This window comes from Macrobrachium rosenbergii, chromosome 4 (assembly GCF_040412425.1).
Source record: "Macrobrachium rosenbergii isolate ZJJX-2024 chromosome 4, ASM4041242v1, whole genome shotgun sequence".
NCBI classification, from domain to species: domain Eukaryota; kingdom Metazoa; phylum Arthropoda; class Malacostraca; order Decapoda; family Palaemonidae; genus Macrobrachium; species Macrobrachium rosenbergii.
The window spans coordinates 46904021-46924764 of record NC_089744.1 but is presented as its reverse complement, the minus strand read 5'-3'; the positions used below and the strand labels follow the sequence as shown (position 1 = coordinate 46924764).

Genomic DNA, 20744 nt, shown 5'->3' with positions numbered 1-20744 from the left:
ACCAAGTTCTCCTTATTTAGTGGTATTGTCAGGACTGGGACACTTCTCTGGTGGACTTGTGTGCAACTCATTTGAACTATGGCTACCAAATTATTGTTCAGAGCTCTAGACCAGTTGGCAATGTGGAATTGGCAACTTCAAGGTTCCTTAGGACAATCTAATAGTATGCTGTTCTTCCTAAGATGATGTGTTGGACAAAGTCAGGTGGTCAGCAGATGGAATTGTCCCAGACACCCCTACTTTAACCTCAACAAGTATGATTCTCAAATCTGCAGAAACTATGGTGGGTCATCCCAGTGTCCCTCTGAGCTGGTAAGAATTTTCCAGCAGCCACTTTCATCAATTCCCTGGAACCTAAGCTGCCACAGTTTACGTGCTGCTAATTTTGGTTTCTCTAATGAATGGAGGTGGCTATGCCAGAACTTTGAAAGAGAAGCTCCCTTAGATGCCTGAAACTTCCTTGTTAGAAGTTAGTTTATAATGTATATTTGGTCTTGAGGCATCTTGCCAGGAAAACTTATGGACATCTTTCATCACACAAGACATCTAGATGTCATTCCTTACCATCCTTTGTATCTTCACTGAAAAGGAGAACATAACCATCTGCTGTTTGGAGAAAAGTCTGTTGCACTCCTTGTGAATGTTAGGGCTTGTAAGGTAAAGGCTGTGTTGACTTCATGAGGTGTCAAGGAAAAATGGATGTTGAGGTTATTTTAAACATGACTTTTGTGAGATCTCCTTCCTTTTGCAGTTTACCTTATAAGTTTTACCAGATCAGTATTTGTCATCCACATAATATTTATCCTATTATTTAGGATGAGTATTATGTACTGTTAAAGTTAGCTTACATCTTCGCATTAAAAATAAACAAAAGAATATTTGGCTGACCTGGGTGGACTGTGTAATCACCTATTTGTTCATGCAACTTACCTGTCAGATATATATATAGCTGTATTCTCCGAAAGTCCGACAGAATTCCAAAACTCGCGGCACACGCAGTGGGGCCAGGTGGTTAATACCCATTCCGCCGCTGGGAGGCGGGTATCAGAACCATTCCCATTTCTATTCAGATTTTCTCTGTCGCCGGTACTTGTCAACAACTGTTTTCAGTACCTCCGTCTTTGGATTTCGTAAACTCGTTATTTCCACTTAAGTATTCTATTTGACTTTTGGTTTTTGTCTTTGGATTGTGGATTGGCATACGCTTTTGTGGAATTTGCTTTTGATTGCTCTTGGATGATGTCTGGATCTAGTTATGCTAGCTTCAGAGTATGTTGTGTGAATGAGTTTAAGGTGAGGCTACCGAAAGTTTCGGTAGATCCTCACTTTATATGCATGAGGTGTAGGGGGCAGGTTTGTTGATAAATGATCGCTTACTTTGCCTCCCACCCTGCTAATTTATTAGTTCAGGATTTCATTCTCGCACTAATAGTGCTCCTTTTTGCATCTGGAAGATGGCTAACAAAATATTATCTATTGCGAAGGTGCATAGATTGGAGCGAGTCAGCGATAATAAAGAAGAAACAATAGTAACGCTAGGTCAGTCAAAGTGCACGTCGTGAAAAACGGACTCGTAAGGCGGACGCTGAAGAGGATATGTCAATAAAGTTTTTCGTAACTATGTTGTTACAACAAAATCAAACACTTATGGAGTTATTAAAGGAAATGTAAGGTTTGTTTTGGAGATAGTCTACCGAGAGCAGCGGGACTAGAGTGACGCCACGTAGGCAATGGCTGCCTCTAGTAAAATCCTGTAAACAAACGCCAGGAGTTCAAAGGCGCACGGCGTTAAAGATGCCATAATTTACTCAGGTCGGTATCAAACATTAGTTTTAGTCAGGGTGAGAGATAACCTACCATAATTTTAGTTAAAACGACGAGAATAGGTTTTATCTCGAGACTGATTTAAATCTACCGCCTAACATAGGCGAGCCAAATTCTAGTACTCGTAGGCTAAGTGGGAGTTGAGACTTCCCAAGTAGGTAGCCTATTTCACAATATATTGACTGGGGCCTTTCTGTCAAGCATGCTTCGCCTCCCAGTCGTGCTCACCACGCCGCTGGATCGCCATCGTGGCGCTCTGCTGCAGCGTGACGCTCCGCAAGCAGCTATCCTGGGCGCTTCTGTAGCTGCTCGTCAGGGCGCTCCTCTCGCTGCCGTGCAGGGCGCTCGGCTGGACCGCCATCGTGGACGCCTCCGCAAGCAGCTATCCTAGACGCTTGCTGCTAGCTGCTCGTCAGGGCGCTCCTCTCGCTGCCGTGCAGGGCGCCGGCTGAACCACCAGCGTGGCGCTCCGCATGAAGCAGCTATCCTGGACTCTTCTGTAGCTGCTCGTCAGGGCGCTTCTCTGCCCTGCCGTGCAGGGCGCCGCGGCTGGACCGCCATCGTGACGCTCCGCAGCAGCTATCCTGGGCGCTTCTGTAGCTGCTCGTCAGGGCGCTCCTCGCTGCGTGCAGGGCGGCGCCGGATGGACTCTCGGAGGACGCCCTCTTTGGTTGCTTTCAGACGCTTCAGAGCAATCAAAGTCTCTTGAACGAATTGAGATCCCATCTGCGTGTTGGACCGCAAGGCCTTCCGTTTCTCCCATTGAAGAGGAGAAGTCTCTTGTGAGTCGGAGCCTGCAGTCGCTGAGAGCAGCCTCCCCTTCCTTGTCTACGGACTACCAGGTGTTAGCCGGCCTTTCTTAAGGACTTGTTTGGCGACAAGTTTCAAACCCTCGCCACTCTCTCTCCTCCTTCGCAGTTTGCTTCGTCCTGGTGAGGAGCGCCGGGGTTTGTCAAGATGACTTCGTCTCTGGCGGCGAAGAAGGCCTTCAAGAAGGTTAACACCTGGATGGAGGAAGGAAGACCCAAGGCAAGACTTCTTTTGCCCTGCCTCCGTCCAAGCTGAGCGGCAAGGCAGGTATGTGGTAAGAGACCGGGAGGACGTCGGCTCAAGAGTTCCTTCGTTGTCCCAGGAGACTTCGCTGAGCTTGGTCGACGCGCCTAGAAGGTCCCTCCTGTCGGCTGCCAAAGTGTCCTGGACTATGTCGGAGACGGATCACCGTTTGAAAGGACTGTTTCAACCATGGAGGTCTTCAATTTCCTGGACTGGTGTTTGGGGGCTCTAGACGTCAGGTTTAGGAGTCCCGACTCGATCTGCCTGGGGAGCTGTCCAGCGTGTTGAACTGCATGGACAAGGCAGTCAGGGATGGCTCGGAGGAACTGGCTTCCCTCTTTTATGCGGGCCTCTTGAAGAAGAGGGCCTTGTACTGTAACTTTACAGCCTATGGCCCTACCAGCCAACGGCCATACCACGTTGAAAGCACCACTTCTCGTGCGATCAGCGAAGTTAAACAACGTTAGGTCTGGTCAGTACTTGGGTGGGTGACCGCCTGGGAACACCAGATGCCTTTGGCGTCATACTTTTGCAAAGTCAGTTTCTCCGTCGCAGAGGGCTTTGCTGTTCTCCCCATTTTCAAGCCATCTCTTCCCCAGTCCTTGTTCAAGGATCTCTCCTCCAGCTTGAAGGAGGCCACTCAAGACCTCTTGGCCCACTCGTCAAGGCGCCCGGCAGTCCCTTTGATGTCGTTGTCGGGTCAGACCTCCAGGAAGTAGAAGCCCTTTCGTGGAGGAGCTTCTTCCTCGAGATCTTCTCCCGAGATAGAGGTCTTTTCAGAGGCGGAGCCCGCCTAAACCTTGGGGCAGGAAGTGATTTGCAGCGCCTCCAGACACCTGTAGGAGCCAGGCTTCTTTTGTTTGCGAGCCTGGAGAGCAAGAGGGCAGACACCTGGTTCCTTGAAGTTATCGAGAGAGGATACAAGATCCCCCTTCTCGACTCACCACTTCTGTGCACGCCGCCCAGGGATCTGTCGTCCTCATTCCATCAAGAGAAGCAACAGATCCTTTTTTCGAGCTATTAGAGCAAATGCTCGAGAAAGAGCTGTGGAGCAAGTCCTGGAGCTGGACTCCCCAGGATTCTACAACCGACTGTTCCTAGTTCGAAGCAGTCGGGAGGATTGAGACCAGTCCTTGATGTCAGTAGACTGAACCGCTTCATGGTGAAGGAGAAGTTCACGATGGAGACGTCCCAGTCTGTTTTAGGAGCATTAAGACCAGGAGATTCGATGGTCGCTCTGGACTTACAGGACGCTTACTTTCACGTTCCCATACATCCCCAGTCGAGGAAGTATTTGAGGTTTGTACTAGGGGACGAGTGTTTCAATGCAGAGCTCTTTGCTTCGGGCTAAGCACAGCTCCCATGATCTTCACGATTATCATGAGAAATGTGGCGAGATGGCTTCACTTGGCGGGTATTCGTATCTCGCTTTACCTGGCGATTGGCTCATCCGAGCCTCTTCACAGTCAAGGTGTCTGGAGGACCTGAATGCGAATTTAGAGTTGACAAAGTCCCTAGGACTTCTAGTGAACGAAGAAAAGTCCCATCTGATCCCGACGCAGTCCATCGTCTATCTGGGGATTCAGATGGATTCAGTGGCTTTTCAAGCTTTTCCATCCCAGGAACGTCAGTAGCAATGCTTAGAAAAGTCTCATCCTTCCTAGGGAAGGAAATATGCTCGGTGAGGGAATGGATGAGTTTGCTGGGGACCATTTCCTCTCTGGAGAAGTATGTTTCCCTGGGAAGACTTCATCTCAGGCCGCTCCAGTTTTTCCTGGCGGAAAACTGAATAGACAAGGAGAATCTAGAGGAGACCCTGAAGATCTCTCCGTTTTCAAGATTCACCTGAGGTGGTGGCTCGACCCCTCGAGGTTGGCAGAAGGGGTTTCTCTATGCCTTCAGAGCCCCGACCTGGTGTTGTTTTCCTACGCTCCCAGGGAGGGGGATGGGGAGCAACACTAGGAGGAGAAAGTGTCAGGCACCTGGAGGGGGAACAGGTGTCCTGGCACATCAATCTCAAGGAATTTGGGGCGATCCTGCTGGCCCTTCAATCCTTCGAGAGCCAAGTGTCAGGCCGAGTCGTACAAGTAAATTCAGACAACTCCACAGCCCTGGCATTCCTCAAGAAACAGGGAGGAACTTGTTCCCGGTCCCTGTTCGCCCTGGCGAAGGAGATCCTGCTTTGGGCCCATGCGCGGGGGATCACGATCCTTGCGAGGTTCGTTGCAGGAGTGGAGAATATCCGCGCGGACCTTCTCGGTCGACAGCGGCAGCTTCTACCGACCGAGTGGACCCTTCACGAGGAAGTATGTCAGGAGCTGTGGAGGTTATGGGGACGTCCCTTGGTAGATCTGCTCAGGCAGCCCCATTTCAAAGGTACCTCAAAACTTCCCGCTCTGAGTCTAACTGCATTCAGACTATCAGCCGACAACAAGGATCTTCACGATCTCTTGAGATCCTTTGAGACTGTCAAGGTACCTCATTTCAGGACGCCTCCCTGGAACCTGGATGTCGTCCTAAATTTTTTATGTCAAATACCTTGAGCCTCTTTCTTGGCGTCTCAAGAATGTGACAAGGAAGGTTTTTTTTTTCCTAACTGCTCTGCTACGGCGAAGAGAGAGTTAGTGAACTTCAGGCTATCAATAATCATGTAGGTTTTAGAGGCCATAATGCAGTATGTTCTCTAAGCCGTATGTTCTTGCTAAAACGAGAACCCGTCTCTACCCTTGGCCCAGGACCTTGAGATTAAGGGTAGGACAGAAATTCTCGGACATGAACCAGAAAGAGTCATGTGTCCTGTCAGGGCTCTCAAATTTTATTTGCAGAAGACTTGGGAAAGTCGAGGTCCTTCGGACAGTCTGTGGTGCTCTGTCAAGAGGCGGATTTGCCTCTTTCTAAGAATGCACTGGCGTTCTTTTTTAGAAGCACCATTTTAGACGCACTTTCCGACGTTCAAGACAGTGACTTGAGTCTTTTGAAGTTAAGGCTCACGAAGTTAGAGCCATTGCAACCTCGGTGGCTTTCCAGAAGAACATGTCCCTTTGCGATCTTCTGGGTACCACCTTCTGGTGAAGCAATTCGGTGTTAAACTTCACATTACTTGGGACGTGAAGACGACATCCTAAGACTGCTATTCGCTAGGACCATGAACTTCCGCACTCCAGATCGGCCCCATAACACTTCTAGGCCTGGACCTCTGTCGGACTCCCAGGACCAGGAGAGGGCAAGTCGAAAGCCACAGGAGGGTTACGGGGCTTCCCACCGATCTGGCGTCCTTCGGCAGGACCTGTTGTCGCTTCTGCAGACATAGTGTTTGCGGGCAGGGAGCGATACTCATCCTATCCTTTAGAGGGTTAGGAAGTATATTTTAATCTTGATTTTGTTTTTTTCGTCAGATCGGTCCCATAATGCTTCTAGGCCTGGACCTCTGTCGGACTCCCAGGACCAGGAGAGGGCATGTCGAAAGCCGCAAGAGGGTTACGGGGCTTCCCCGATCTGGCGTCCTTCCGGCAGGACCTGTTGACGCTCTAGGTCAGGTGGTTGGTCGTTGCTCCTTTTGCCCTCACAGTATGGCCTTATGATCTAGTCCCATTGTGGTCACGCCCCGTGGACAGATCATCTAGAACTCACCAGCTATATAGGTCACTACCTTGCTGGAGACTGTAGTAAAGCAGAAGCAGGCTTGGGTGACAGTAATCACGAAGTCAGCTATGCTAACATAGGCCTGGACCTCTGTCGGACTCCCAGGACCAGGGAGAGGGCATGTCAAGCTGTAAGTTGGTTACGGGGACTTCCCAATCTGCGTCCCTTGGCAGGTCCTGTTGATGCTCTCGGTCAGGTGGTTGGTCGTTTGCTCCTTTTGCTCTCACAGTATGGTCTTATGATCTAGTCCCATTGTGGTCATGCCCCGTGGACAGATCATCTAGAACTCACCAGCTATATAGGTCACTACCTTGCTGGAGACTGTAGTAAAGCAGAAGCAGGCTTGGTGACTGTAATCACGAAGTCAGCTATGCTAACAAGTAAGGAACCAAGGCGTCAATCGCCACATATATTTGTTTCCTAAATCCTATTCTGTCTCTTCCCACCTCCAATGGTGGGATTCAGCTATATATATATCTGACAGGTAAGTTGCATGAACAAAATGATATTTTAATGATAAAATAAAGTTTGTTCATACTTACCTGGCAGATATATATAATCATAGTGCCCACCCTCCTCCCCTCAGGAGACAGTGGCACTAGAAAATCTGAATAGAAAATGGGAATGGTTCGTGATACCCGCCTCCCAGCGGCGGGGGAATGGGTATTAACCACCTGGCCCCACTGCGTGTGCCGCGAGTTTTTGGAATTCTGTCGGACTTTGGAGAATACAGCTATATATATATCTGCCAGGTAAGTATGAACAAACTTTATTTTATCATTAAAATATCATTTTCCCCTTCAGGTGGTGTTGGAATGTTTATGTTCTTGTTAAAATTCATGCCATGTCTTGTGCTATGATTTGAATCTGCTGTAATAATATTATTTTGGGTTGTTTTTCTCCTGTATGGTATTGTGCATGCTTGGTTTTTTTGCATAATGTTCCCTACAGCAAGCAGAGATAGAGAAGCATTAGGTTTTGTTGAACAAATTTTGTGTAAACCAAATGTATTCAGTTGAACATGATGGTCACAGGGTATTATTGGTAGGGATAATGAGTGTGATTTTATTTTTTTTTCTCAGTGTGAAAATGTTAGGAGTAGTGTGATGAGAACTAATAATTTTGTGAGGTACTGGAAGATGCAAGAGCTCAATAGATTACTTATACAATTCTGTAGGTCCGGCCAAAAGACTACTCATTCTTTACCTTCTTCTTCTGATGTTGCACCTGTGTTATGATATGTCACCAATGTAATGTTTTTACCACCTTCAAATGTTACGATGTTCTTTTCTCTATTGTTGTTGGAGCCGTTCGTATGTAAAGAAGTTTATTATTTCCTTTATAGTTGCTTTATCATTTCTGGCTTTGTTTGTTATAGTAATGTTTGAGTCCCAGGAGGTTTAGGAAGACGCAGTGTAGTTTTTCTTACTTCGTTATCACACCAGTAAAAATAACACTGTACATATACAAGTTAAATATATATACAAGTTCAGTAGTATGAATACAAATCTAAGTATGAGCCTTGCTTTCTTCTCAACCCACAACTGGTGAAGCTTACGACCTCACTTCTCTGCTTCTCTCTCTTCTATCTGTATCTTTTCTATCTACTCTGTTCTCTCTGTTTTGCCCCTCTTCCTTTCTTCCTTGCCTGTTGGAAAGTTCAAGAAAGGAAAAAGTCCATCCCACAATAGGCGGACCAATTTTTTATTGTCCTGCCCTTGTAGATGTCCTAATTGGTTGGATATTATCTAATGACGTCCCTTTGGGTGTAATTAGATGAAATAATCCCCTCCTTCGTAGGAGGGACTAATGATGTCACTGGAAGTCTTTAGTTTCCAAAGACCTGAGACTTAAACAATCTTACTCAATTTGCACTTTTTCACACACACACACACACTCTCTCTTCTCTCTCTCTTTTATTCATTCTTTTTCTATATCACTGGTTCTCTCTCATTTCTTTTTCTCTCTCTTATATTTATGCTATTCATAATTAATATTCTCCTAGCTATCATTACACCTACTTCATTGCGTGATAGGTTTAATTCCTCTTGAACTCTGCACCACCATCTTATACTTCTTATGTGATTCAGGAGGAAAGGTAGGTAAAATTTATTAAGATTTTGGTTTATTTCTATCATCAGTTAAGTATTTGACTGAGTATATTATGAGTCAAGATCATTGTTCCCTCCATAGTGATTTACCTTTTTCAATTTCGCTGTGAGAGAGAAAGCGCTGGAGCCTTTGTCTGTCTGTAGCCCTACCTCTGCACTGGCATGCATCAGTAGGTCTTCTCCTCTGCCAGAGAACCAAAACGTGTCTCTGTGCCCCTCACCACCTCTCTCTTAACCGTCTTCTGTCTCAGATTCAGCACTTTCTCTGAGGGATTTATTCAGGAGAGTTAAATGCTCTCATTAACCAGCTCACGGTGATGTATGTGTGGTCCAGTTGAGCTATTTAGGGATTATAGACATGGTATTCTAGTTGAGTAGTTTCTGAACTACTTATCAGTACTTTAGTTGTCTAGTCATTTACTCGCGCTGTATCATCATTTATTCCTTCTCTTTTGGACATTAACCCCCCTCCTTTTACTCAATTTCCCCTGCTGTTGCCTCATATTCTTCACCTTTTGACAACTGGACCTATTTGTACCAGCAGCTCTTCCTCTTCCACCTCTTTTAGTTTTGTGCTTTCATATCTTTTGGAGTTGTGGAATTGCAAGGCGGGGTATTCATCTTCTGCAGTGGTGTAAGCGAGAACCTTCTACCTCTCATCTAGCCATCTCTCCCCAGTAGTCTGGTAAGCCCAGCATCCTATGATGTCATTGCTGACAGTCCTGGGTATGTCACCCTCTCAGTCATGTATCACCTCAGAATCTGTTGGCAGATTTAATGTTTTCTACTGTCTCAGTTCTTAGACTTGACAGATGATTCTCATGTGTCTTTTTAAGCGATTCATAGTTCGTGTTGCTCCACTTCTTATTCTTCTTTTTGCTGAGATGTATCTAGTGATTGCTCTTTTGTATGCTTTTACCTCAGCTCCTCTTAAAACAAGTAAGAAGTTAAAGGATTCTCTTGAGGCATATTTTGAGGTGATCTCAAAAGTGAATCCCTCAAAGCTGGTTCTCAGAATGCTGCTGCTTCAGTTTACAGTTTTATGAAACTGCTTAGAGATATGTATGAGGACACATAATATGTCAGATTTTCAACCTTCCTCCATTCAAAATGCTTGCCCCATAGAATGAAGAGCTCTCTAATCAGCAAGGTAGACAGGTATTTTAGCCAAGTGGTAAGGCAGAAGCACTTATGAACGTGGTATATTGTTCTTAGCATGACTGCTTGTGTACTGTGCCAGATGAAAAAAAATGGTAAAATATGACATAAATCAGAACAATAAGTAATCAGTGTTTTGTACATGCAACTTACCCGTCAGATATATACTTAGCTATAGTCTCCGGCGTTCCTGACAGAAATTCAAATTTCGCGGCACACGCGACAGGTAGGTCAGGTGATCTACCATACCCACCGCTGGGTGGCGGAATAGGAACCATTCCCGTTTTCATATCAGATTTTCTCTGTCGCTGGTTCCGGCAACATCTGTTGTTGGTTCCTTCTGCTTAGACTTTCATTTTTCGCTTGCTGAGGATTATTTTGGACTGACCTTTGGTGACGTATTGGATCTTTGGCTTGGCATACGCTTTTGTGGACTGATTTTGATTTCGGCTTTGGTATTTTCTGTAAGAATGTCTGATCAGAGTGTTGCACCTGTGTTTCGTGTGTGTGTTAGGTCTGATTGTAAGGTGAGACTACCGAAAGCTTGGTAGGTCCTCATACTGTGTGTTCGAGGTGTAGGGGAATGATTGCTCTATTGAGAACACGTGTGTTGAATGTGAGAATCTCACTGATCTGGAATGGAAGGCTTTGAACTCTTATGTACGCAAGTTGGAGAAGGATAGAGTTAGGAAGGCTTCTTCTAGAAGCTCAAGTAGGTCTCTTTCTAAGGAGGTAGATTTAGAACCTAACACTCTTCCAGATTCGCCTGTCACTCCAGTTGTTTCAGCTCCTTCACCCTTCGTCGAACCTGTGGATTAGGTCGTCGGAGATGGCTGCAATGAAGGCTACGATCCACAAGATGCAGTTGCAGATGCGTGCTTTGGAGGAAAAGAAAGTGAGAAGTGATAGTGATGTGTGTAGTGTCCCCAGTGTAGTGGAGGGGGCGTCTGACCGGCTCTGCATCGCTCCTAGGCCTAGACCTCTTCCAAACTCCCAGACCCAGTGGAGGAGGAATGTCGACAGCCGCAAGGGGATGAAGAGCGCTCCCAACGGTCAGGCGTCCCTTCGCAGCGCCTGTTGACGCGTCCCAGGCTGCCTTAGATCGCCGTGAGAAAAGGGATCTTGAAGAAGTGTTTCTCGTCTTCTGCTTCTTCTTCTCCTAAACGTGGTTGGAGTTCGGCTGAGGAGTCGTGCCCTTTGAAGAGGACTTGGAAGGCTCCTAGAGGAGACGCATTGGACTCTAGCCCTGAGCGCTTCCCTGAAGGTTCTCCTGTTGCAAAGAAGAGAACTCGAAGATCTCCCTCCTCTTCTTCTGGTGGTCAGGAGTCCACCAAGCAGATCCTGGTAGGCCTCCAGGCTCAGCTCGCTGCTCTTGCTGGCTCTTTATCAAAGAGCTCCTCTCGTCGGAAGGATGCCTCTCTTCCGATTAAGTCCTCCAAGAGACACTCTTCTCCCAGCAAGTCGTCTTCTGTGAAGCGTTCTTCTCCTGTTAGCGCCCCTCCAGCAGCAGGCGCTCCTCCCCTTCCAGGCTCTCCTCTCCTGGTAGGCGCTCCTCTCTCTTGCAGGCGCTCCTCTCCGTGCAGGCGCTCCTCTCCTGGTAGGCGCTCCTCTCCTGTAGGCGCTCCTCTCCTGTTAGGCGCTCCTCTCCTGGTAGGCGCCTCCTCCCTTGTAGGCGCTTCTCTCTCGGCGCTCTTCGGCGGATAGCGCCTCTCCAGGCGCTCGCGCCCTCGTCGTCGTCGGTCTTCTCCTGTTGGAGATGCTTTCTCCACAGTCAAACGCTCTGCTCGTCAGTCTCGTTCTTCGCCTCGTAGAAGTTCCTCTCCAGCCTCCCTCTCTTCTGTTAGGCGCCCCTCTCCCAGCAAGGGCTCCTCTTCCGTTCGAGCCTCTTCTCCTGTCAGGCGCCAGTCATCTTGCAGGCGCTTCTCTCCGGATCGTCGTTCTCCAGTGGACAAAGGCTCCTCTCCTTCTAGGCGCTCTTCTTCTGGCAAGTGCCCTTCTACTTCCAGACGTTCTCCTCCTCCTTCTGGCCTGGAGGCGTTATCGGAGGACGAATCCCCTAAGGATATCACCATTTCTGATTACAAGAGGTTGACAGCTTTACTGGTTCAGGAGTATGGAGATTCCCTCAAGCCTGCTTCTCCTCCTTCTCCTGGTTCCATGCTCTCGAGCACCAAGGCCTCGAAATCTTCCTCTTTAGTTAAAATGCGTCCTCGATCTCCATGAAGAAAGCGCTAAAGGTTTCGGAGAGTGGCTCTCTTCAAAGAAGGATGCCGCAAGACTGTCTTCTCCTTGCCTCCCTCTAGGCTTTCGGGAAGAGCGGGAATGTGGTACGAGACTAAGGAACCGATGGGGTTAGCTCTCCCTCTTCAGCTGGCTCAGACTTTTCTTCGCTTGTGGATTCTTCCAGAAGACTCTCCCTTAATTCTCCCTTAATTCGGCCAAGGCTTCTTGGGGACTTTGTGAATTGGACCATTTCCTCAAGGGCCTTTTCCACGTGCTGGAAGTTTTTAACTTTATGGACTGGTCTCTAGGGGCCTTAGCTAAGAGGAGTCTTGAAGAGGACTTCAGTCAGTATGGAGGACCTCAGCAGTGTGTTGTCTTGCTTGGACAAGGCTGTTAAGGACGGCTCTATGGAGATCGCTTCCCTGTTCGGCACTGGCCTGCTTAAGAAGAGGTTAGTCTTCAGTGCTTTCCTCTCCAAATCGGTCTCTCCTCTCCAGAGGTCTTCCCTCTTGTACGCTCCTTTGTCTAGCCATCTTTTCCCACAAGAGACTGTGAAGGAGGTCTCTCGTTCTTTGTCTGAGAAAGCTTCTCAGGATCTGCTGGCTCAGTCGTCTAAGAGGATGAGACCTACTGCTCCACTTGCTAAGAAGGAGAAGACCCCCTTTCAGGAGCCCTTTCGAGGATCCAGGTCTATCAGGAGGCGTAGGCCTGAAAGAAGATCTAGACCTTCAGGACTCCCTTCCAGGAAGTCCAAGTGAGAAGCAAGTCCTCCAGACTCCAGTAGGTGCCAGACTTCTAAAGTTCGCCGAAGCCTGGGCACAGAAGGGGGCGGACGAATGGTCCCTCTCTATCTTGAGGAAGGGGTACCTCATTCCCTTCATTTCGAAACCTCCCTTGACAACAACTCCGAGGGAGTTATCGGCGAGATACAAGGATCCTGTGCGGAGGCAAGCCCTTCTGCTAGCCGTCGAACAAATGCTAGAAAAGGCTGCCATAGAACCGGTACAAGATCTTCACTCCCCGGGATTTTACAACCGGCTTTTTCTTGTGCCAAAATCTTCGGGAGGGTGGAGACCGGTCTTGGACGTGAGCTCCCTGAACTCGTTCGTCATAAAGAAAAAGTTCTCTATGGAGACGACGTCTTCAGTTCTGTCGTCTCTTCGTCAAGGAGATTGGATGGTGTCCCTGGACCTTCAGGATGCTTACTTCCACGTTCCCATCCATCCCTCCTCCAGGAAGTTCCTAAGGTTCATGGTAGGCGGCAGAACTTTTCAGTTCAGGGCTCTGTGCTTGGACTTTCCACAGCTCCCCAAGTGTTCACGACCATTCTCAGGAATGTAGCTCACTGGTTGCATTTGGAGGGGGTGAGGATTTCCTTGTATCTCGACGACTGGCTAATTCGGTCCAATTCGAAGAACCGTTGTCTGGAGGACCTTTCTCGTACTTTAAACCTGGTCCAGTCTCTAGGACTTCTTGTGAACCTCGAGAAGTCTCAGATGATTCCTCAGCAGGAAATTGTCTACCTGGGGATTCGGATGGATTCTCGGGGTTTTCGAGCGTTTCCCTCCCTGGAAAGAAGGGAACGCTGCCTTCAAAAGGTGACAGACTTTCTAGAGAAAGACAGATGTTCGGCGAGGGAATGGATGAGTCTGCTGGGGACCATTTCCTCGCTGGAACAGTTCGTTTCTCTAGGAAGGCTTCACCTCAGACCTCTACAGTTCTTCCTGAAAGAATCTTGGGATCGGAAGTCCCAAGAGTTGTCGGACTCCTTTCAGATCTCATGTCAAGTAAAGGAACATCTCCGTTGGTGGTTAGACCCCAGAAGCTGGGTCTAGGAATTCCTCTTCAACCGCCGAACCCTCGCCTAGTGTTGTTCTCAGACGCTTGTCGGAGTCAGGTTGAGGGAGCGACACTAGGCTCGGAAGAAGTGTCAGGCACCTGGGACACGGATCAGAGGTCCTGGCACATCAACATGAAGGAGCTAGTAGCCATTCATCTAGCTCTTGTCCGATTCGAACTTCTGGTCAAGGGGTCAGTAGTTCTTGTCAATTCAGACAACACCACAGCCCTGGCTTATATCAGGAAGCAAGGAGGGACTCATTCCTTCTCCTGTACGTCGCAGCAAGGAGCCTTCTGTTGTGGGCGGGGAGAGAAACATCGTTCTCCTCACCAGATTTGTTCAGGAGAAAGGAATGTGAGAGTGGATCTGCTCAGCAGGAAAGACCAGGTTCTTCCCACGGAATGGTCTCTTCATCAAGAGGTTTGCAAAAGGCTGTGGTTCCTGTGGGGAGACCTCATGACCTCTTCGCCACCCATTGGAACAAGAGGTTGGAGAACTACTGCTCCCCAATCTCGGACCCCAGAGCAGTAGCAATAGACGGCCTTCTCCTAGATTGGGACAGTCTAGACGGCTATGCTTTTCCCCCATTCAAGATTCTAGGGGAGGTGATAAGAAAGTTCGTTTCTTCAAAGGGCACCAAGCTCACCCTGATTGCTCCCTTTTGGCCATCCCGGGACTGGTTCACAGAGGTACTGGAATGGATGATAGACTTTCCCAAGTCGCTCCCCTCTCAGGAGCGATCTTCTCAAACAGCCCCACTTAGACAGATATCACAAGAACCTTCCCGCTCTAAACCTAACTGCCTTCAGACTGTCAAAGGACTGGTTAGAGCGAAGGGATTTTCACACTATTGCCAGAGCCAGAAGATCTTCTACCTTGCGCCTCTACCAGTCGAAGTGGGAAATCTTTAGAGATGGTGTCGAACTAAAAAAGTGTCCTCTTCCAGTACCTCTGTAATGGAGATAGCTGATTTCCTTCTTTATCTAAGGGGAGCAGTGTAACCTGGCGGTTTCCACCATCAAGGGATATAGGAGCATGCTGTCCTCAGTTTTTAGACACAGAGGTCTTAACATCTCCGATAATAAAGACCTTCACGACCTTATAAGGTCTTTTGAAACTTCTAAAAACAAGTCCCCTAAACCTCCCAGCTGGAATTTGGACGTGGTCTTAAAATTCTTAATGTCTGATAAGTTTGAGCCTCCTCGATCTGCCTCTTTCAGGGATTTAACCAGGAAATCGTTGTTTCTTTTTGCTCTTGCTTCTGCCAAAAGATTGAGGCGAATTACAGGCTTTGGAAGGTTCTGTAGGCTTTAAGAAGGACTCTGCATCTGCTCCTTTCAGCCTCTCTTCTTAGCAAAGAACGAGAACCCTTCAAAACCTTGGCCTAGGAGTTTTGAGGTCAAGGGACTCTCCGATATTTCAGGACAGGAGCTAGAACACACACTCTGTCCAGTAAGAAGCCTTAGATATTATCTGGAGAGAAAGAAACAGCTCGGAGGCAACACTGAAAGTCTTTGGTGCACTGTCAAGGATCCTTCAAGAGCAATTTCTAAGAATGCCCAGGCTTTCTTCATTAAGGATGTTATCAAGGAGGCTCATCTTTCATGCAAAGACGAACATTTACAACTCCTAAGAGTGAATGCTCATGAGGTGAGAGCCATAGCTACTTCTCTGGCTTTCCACAAGTCTTGGTCCCTCCAGTCTATTGTGGACTCTACGTACTGGAGATGTAACTCAGTGTTTGCTTCTCATTATTTGAGAGATGTTCGTGTTACATATGAGAAGTGCTTCTCTCTAGGAGCTTACGTATCCGCGGATTCGGTGCTGGGTCAAGGAGCTGAAGCTAATCCTTTTTAGTCTAGTTTTTTGGTTGTTACTTTTAATGATTTGTTGTGTTTTTTATGGTCGGCTGGAAGAGAGTGTTGAGGGTCTCTCTCTTTCATCTCGTATCACTAACAAGGTTAGGCTTGGTCAGGTGGTCGGGTTTGGTTGTTAGCTCCTTGTAGTTTTTATTACCTAGCTCTGTCATGTAAGAGGGATAGCCCCCATTGATATGATTCAGGTAGAGGGCTCTGTCTTGTAAGTGGGTTAATCCCCATTGACACGATCCATAACAGGCTCTGTCATGTAAGTGGGTTTTTCCCCATTGATATGATCCAGAAGGGCTGTCAGTCTTAGGTCACTTCCTCTCTGAAGCTCTTGAGGCATGCAGACTCATAGACAGTATCCATGAAGTCTTCTGCCCAATCAGGTAAGAACCATGGTTTTTGTTTATCCTACAACATATGTTGTTTCCCGTTTTTAGTTATTAGCTGTCTCTTGCCCTCCTCCAAGGGTGCCAATCAGCTAAGTATATATCTGACGGGTAAGTTGCATGTACAAAATGATATTTTTATGATAAAATAAAGTTTTGTACATACTTACCAACAGATATATACGATTAATGGCCCTCCCAGCCTCCCCTCAGGAGACAGGTGGAAGAGAAAATCTGATATGAAAACAGGAATGGTTCTATTCCGCCACCCAGTGGCGGGTATGGTAGATCACCTGACCTACCTGTCACGTGTGCCGCGAAATTTGAATTTCTGTCGGGAACGTCGGAGACTATAGCTAAGTATATATCTGCCGGGTAAGTATGTACAAAACTTTATTTTATCATAAAAATATCATGTTTAATGTCAGGGTCATGTCTGAACCACGGTAATGTCGGGTTTTCAGGTTTATAGTATGTCGGAGCCACGGTAACATCAGGTTTTCGGTGTTATGTCGGAACCAGATTTTTTATGAATGTTTCTGAATAGCAAGGGCAGAACGGCATAGGTCGAGACCGTCATAAACCAGGGACTGCCTATAGTTGTTTTATTTTGGTACCCCTGGGTTTGAAGTTAAATATGGTGTTGTATATCCTTGCTTGCATTCAGTAACTAAAACCTCAAAATCATCCTTGAGTGGTAGCATTGTTTTTAAGTGGCAGAGAACATTCATAGAGGTTTTCTAAAGGCATCAACATTTCAATCCATATCATTGGCCTATTCTCAAGACGGGGTGGGTTCGTTCTGGTTAGAATAGGCTCATCAGTTAGTACAGTATACATATATAGGGTCCCAGGTCGTGGGCAGGAGGGAAGCTGAATTTTGATTGGCTGTTAGAGGATTAGTGCCATTAATCCCCCTGAGTGAAGTCTTCTCCCAGACTTTGATGGTTGCACCTATCTCCATGTGTGGATGTTGGAGACAGGGTGGGTGGTACTAGGAGGTCACAGCAGTTAGAGGCATCTCCTGATCCGTCTGCTCGCTCTGTTCAAGGGTACCAGTGGGCAGCATTCTATGTGCCATCGCCAGGAGGGGGAAAGTTTCCTGTGTGGTGTTAAGGCTAGTCCTTTCCTTTCCAATGTTTAGAGCCTCCAGGAGATAGTCTGTTGTATTATCAATCATTCCAATATTGGGAATTGTATCCATTCATGTTATTTTGATATTATGGTCATTCTTAGTGTGATAACAAGATCATCTTGGAAAATCTCATCATGGTCTTACTGATGTATTTGCTGAGGCATTCTCAGACTGGGCATTTGTACTTGTAGGCCACATTGGTTCTCTTCAGAGGGTCCTACACTGAGGGGGCTGAGTTGTTCTTCATAATCAGACTACTAGTCTTTTTACTTTTATAGAGATAAAAGCTTTTACAGTGTTTTGGTAAGTATAATGAAACATCATTTTATCATAAAATGTCATTTTTTGTACCTGGTAATTATATATAGCTGTAGTCTCTGACGTCCACGGCAGAAAATTGAAAATCGCGGCAGCTCTAATGAATGGTCACGTGACACCCCTTCCCACCGCCCTCTACAGGTGAGTGAGAGGAACCATAACCCAAACTCTTCATATGTTTCTGCCGTGTGGTACCGGTAAGACCGGTGCAGCTTAGCAGAGAATTATCGCTGATTCTTTCGTTGGACATTGTTGGTGATGTACAATTGTTTGATTTGAATCTTTGGCAGACATTGTTTGTGCTTAGCTTTTTCATCCCGCCTTCCTTATTTAGCATCATGTCGGACACTGGTCCTTGGTGTATAGGTTTTGTAGCAAGGGCTGCAAAACTAGATTAGTGAAAATTACCATTGACCCTCATTCTGTGTGTTCGGGTGTAGAGGACAGGTATGTTGGTATCGTTAACCTGTGAAGAATGTAAGGATTTGTCAGGGGAAGAATGGAAGATTTTAAATGCTTATCTGAGAAGGCTTCAAAAAGAGAGAGCTAGAAAAGCTTCAGCTAGGACTACCTCTTTATCCTCCCGTGATAGTCAGAATTTATCTTTCGGTTACTAACCCTGATATTCCTTCTAACAAATCTCCTATCCCAGACCCCGTTATTCCCGAACCCGATACCGTGGCCAGTCTTAAAACGCAGATGGATGCGCGTTTTAGTGTGATGCTTGCTGCCATGGAGCTGATGAGTAAGTCTTTGGTAGTAAGAAGTGCAATGTCTTGTGATAGTGCAGTGGAGGAGCTGGCTGTTTGGCCCACTCATTCTCCTAGGCCTGGACCTCTGTCAAACTCCCCAGCACCAGGGAGGAGGCAAGTCGAAAGCCCAAGGGAGGTGAGGGGACCTGCCCCCGAGCAGTTGGCCCCTCAAGCAGTCCTGTTGTCGCTTCCCAGGATGCAGATGTTAGCCATAGAAAAGGCACATCAAGGAGGTGTATGTCTTCAAGTATGTCGAGTGAGGATTCGCCTAAGAGAGGTTGGCGCCAGTAAGATGTCTGGAGACCATTCAAGAGGTCTAGGTTGGCATCTCCTTTGGCAGTTCCCAAGAAAAGAGTGGCGCTTCAAGATCAACCTCCTTCGTGTAGTTTTTGGGAGGAGCCCGAATGTTTTTCGCATTCCGTCGATTCGGGAGACGAGAGGCATGTGTTGGAAGCGCGGAGACGCTTGCGTAAAAAGAGAGTGGTGTTGTCTTCGCCTGTTGTTGCTGCTTCTGGCGTGATTGCTGCATCTAGCGCCATGCGCCATCCTTCGTTTCGCCTGGCTCATCGCGCCATACGCCACGCTATGATCCTCCTGGCGCCAAGCGCCAAATTGTTTCTCCTGGTGACTCTCGTCAAGCTCCAACTCCTGCGGTCACCGTGCCTCGTTCAGTTCCGCATTCTCCTTCTTCCGCCTTGCCTCAAGATTTGTTTTTGGCGGAAATGAATAGGAAGCTTGATAGTATTCTCGGCTTTATGGAAAAAAAGTGATCCTTCCTTGAACGAACTGCAAGTTGCTTCGATTTCAAAGGATGCTCCTTCATCGAATGTGCGGCTTCCTACGAGCGATCCTGTGCTGCATTCTCCTCGAAGACGAATCTTCCTCCATCTAGATCCTTGGCTCTTTCTCCGATTTCTGGTGGTGATGTTGCTTGAATCGGAGGCGGAGGTACAACCAGAGAAAGAGAAGCCTTTATCGAGCTATAAGCAACTGCTTCAGTATTTTCTGGAGAATTTTCCGTTCCTTTTCACCAGTATCTCCAGCTTCTCCGAATCTCAATATGCTCGTGATAATAGGACAGACACTTCGCTGGCTACCAAATTAGTTCTTTCTATTTTGGCCAAGAAAGGATTGAAGAAAATGGAGGAGTGGCTTGCAGAGAAGAGGGAACAAGGGAAGACTGTGTTTTGTTTTCCCCCTTCGAAATTGTCGTCTCTCGTCGTGGTGGTTGGTACGAGACTGGAGAATCTTTCTCGTTGGGAGTAGCTGCCTCCTCCCAAGGAGATTTCTCTAGTTTGGTAGATTCGGCCAGGAGGTCGGCTCTTAATTCAGCCAAAGTATTCTTTTCCACATCGAATTTGATCACCTCTGCAAGAATGCTTTAAGATTTTGGAAGTTATAAGTTTCCTCGATTGGTCGGTTGGAGTTCTTGGGAGGAAACTAAAAGCTTGCGCCCTTCAGGACGATCAGTTAAACTTCCTGTCCGGCGTGTTAGCTTGCATCGACAGGAGCATTAGAGATGCGACTATGGAACTCTCTTCTGTGATTACGATGGGGGAATTCTCAAGAAACGTGAACTATGGTGTTCTTTCACCACTAAAGGAGTCTCTCAGTCCCAGAAGTCAGCTTTGTTGTTCGCTCCTTTAGATAGGAAACATCTTTTCCCGAGGAAATAGTATCTGAGATCGCTTCCACTCTTCAACAGAAGGCAACTCAAGACTTGCTGGCACAGTCCATCAAGAAGCCTAAACCGTTGCCTTCAACAGTTGCTCGCCCGACAACGCCGACGGAAAAATCTCAAAGTCGGCCCTTTCGTGGAAGAGCCCTGCTAAATCGTTTCCCAGATCGAGAGGAGAGGTCGTTTTGTACCTAAAGCGATCAAACCCTCCGACAAGAAGTGAGAGCGCCTCCTTCATTCACCAGTAGGAGCCAGACTGTCAGCTTTCTGGACAGTCTGGGAAGAAAGGGGAGCAGAACCTTGGACAGTCTCGGTTTTTAAGGAAGGCTATTCAGTTCCATTCTTGAGGGACCCTCCTTTGTCCAGGGATCCAGTGGTCTTAATGGTTTATTCTCTAGACTCAGAGAAATGTTGTGCTCTAGAGAAAGAGGTGTCAGCTTTGCTAGAGAAAGAAGCAATAGAGAAAGTTCTCCCCCCTCTCTCCCCAGGATTTTACAATCGTCTCTTTGTAGTACCAAAGGCGTCAGGAGGCTGGAGGCCAGTTCTAGATGTGAGCGCTTTGAACCTGTTTGTCAAGAAGACAAAGTTTGTGATGGAAACCACTCAATCAATGCTGTCATCCCTTCTTCCAGGAGAGTGGATGGTATCCATCGACCTCCAGGATGCGTATTTCCACATCCTGATCCATCCTGCTTCGAGGAAGTTCCTTCGCTTTGTGTTCAAAGGCGAAGTGTTTCAGTTCAGGGCAATGTGCTT

The 20744-nt window shown here is 47.3% G+C and overlaps 1 protein-coding gene and 1 pseudogene across 1 annotated transcript in view; both read left to right on the top strand.

The window, feature by feature from the left end:
- The window catches only part of LOC136833926 (endoplasmic reticulum transmembrane helix translocase), a 250579-nt gene that overhangs the window by 24599 nt on the left and 205236 nt on the right, over positions 1-20744 (top strand). The gene's annotated exons all lie outside the window — the stretch shown is intronic.
- Positions 3280-3398, top strand: LOC136838406 (5S ribosomal RNA; annotated as a pseudogene).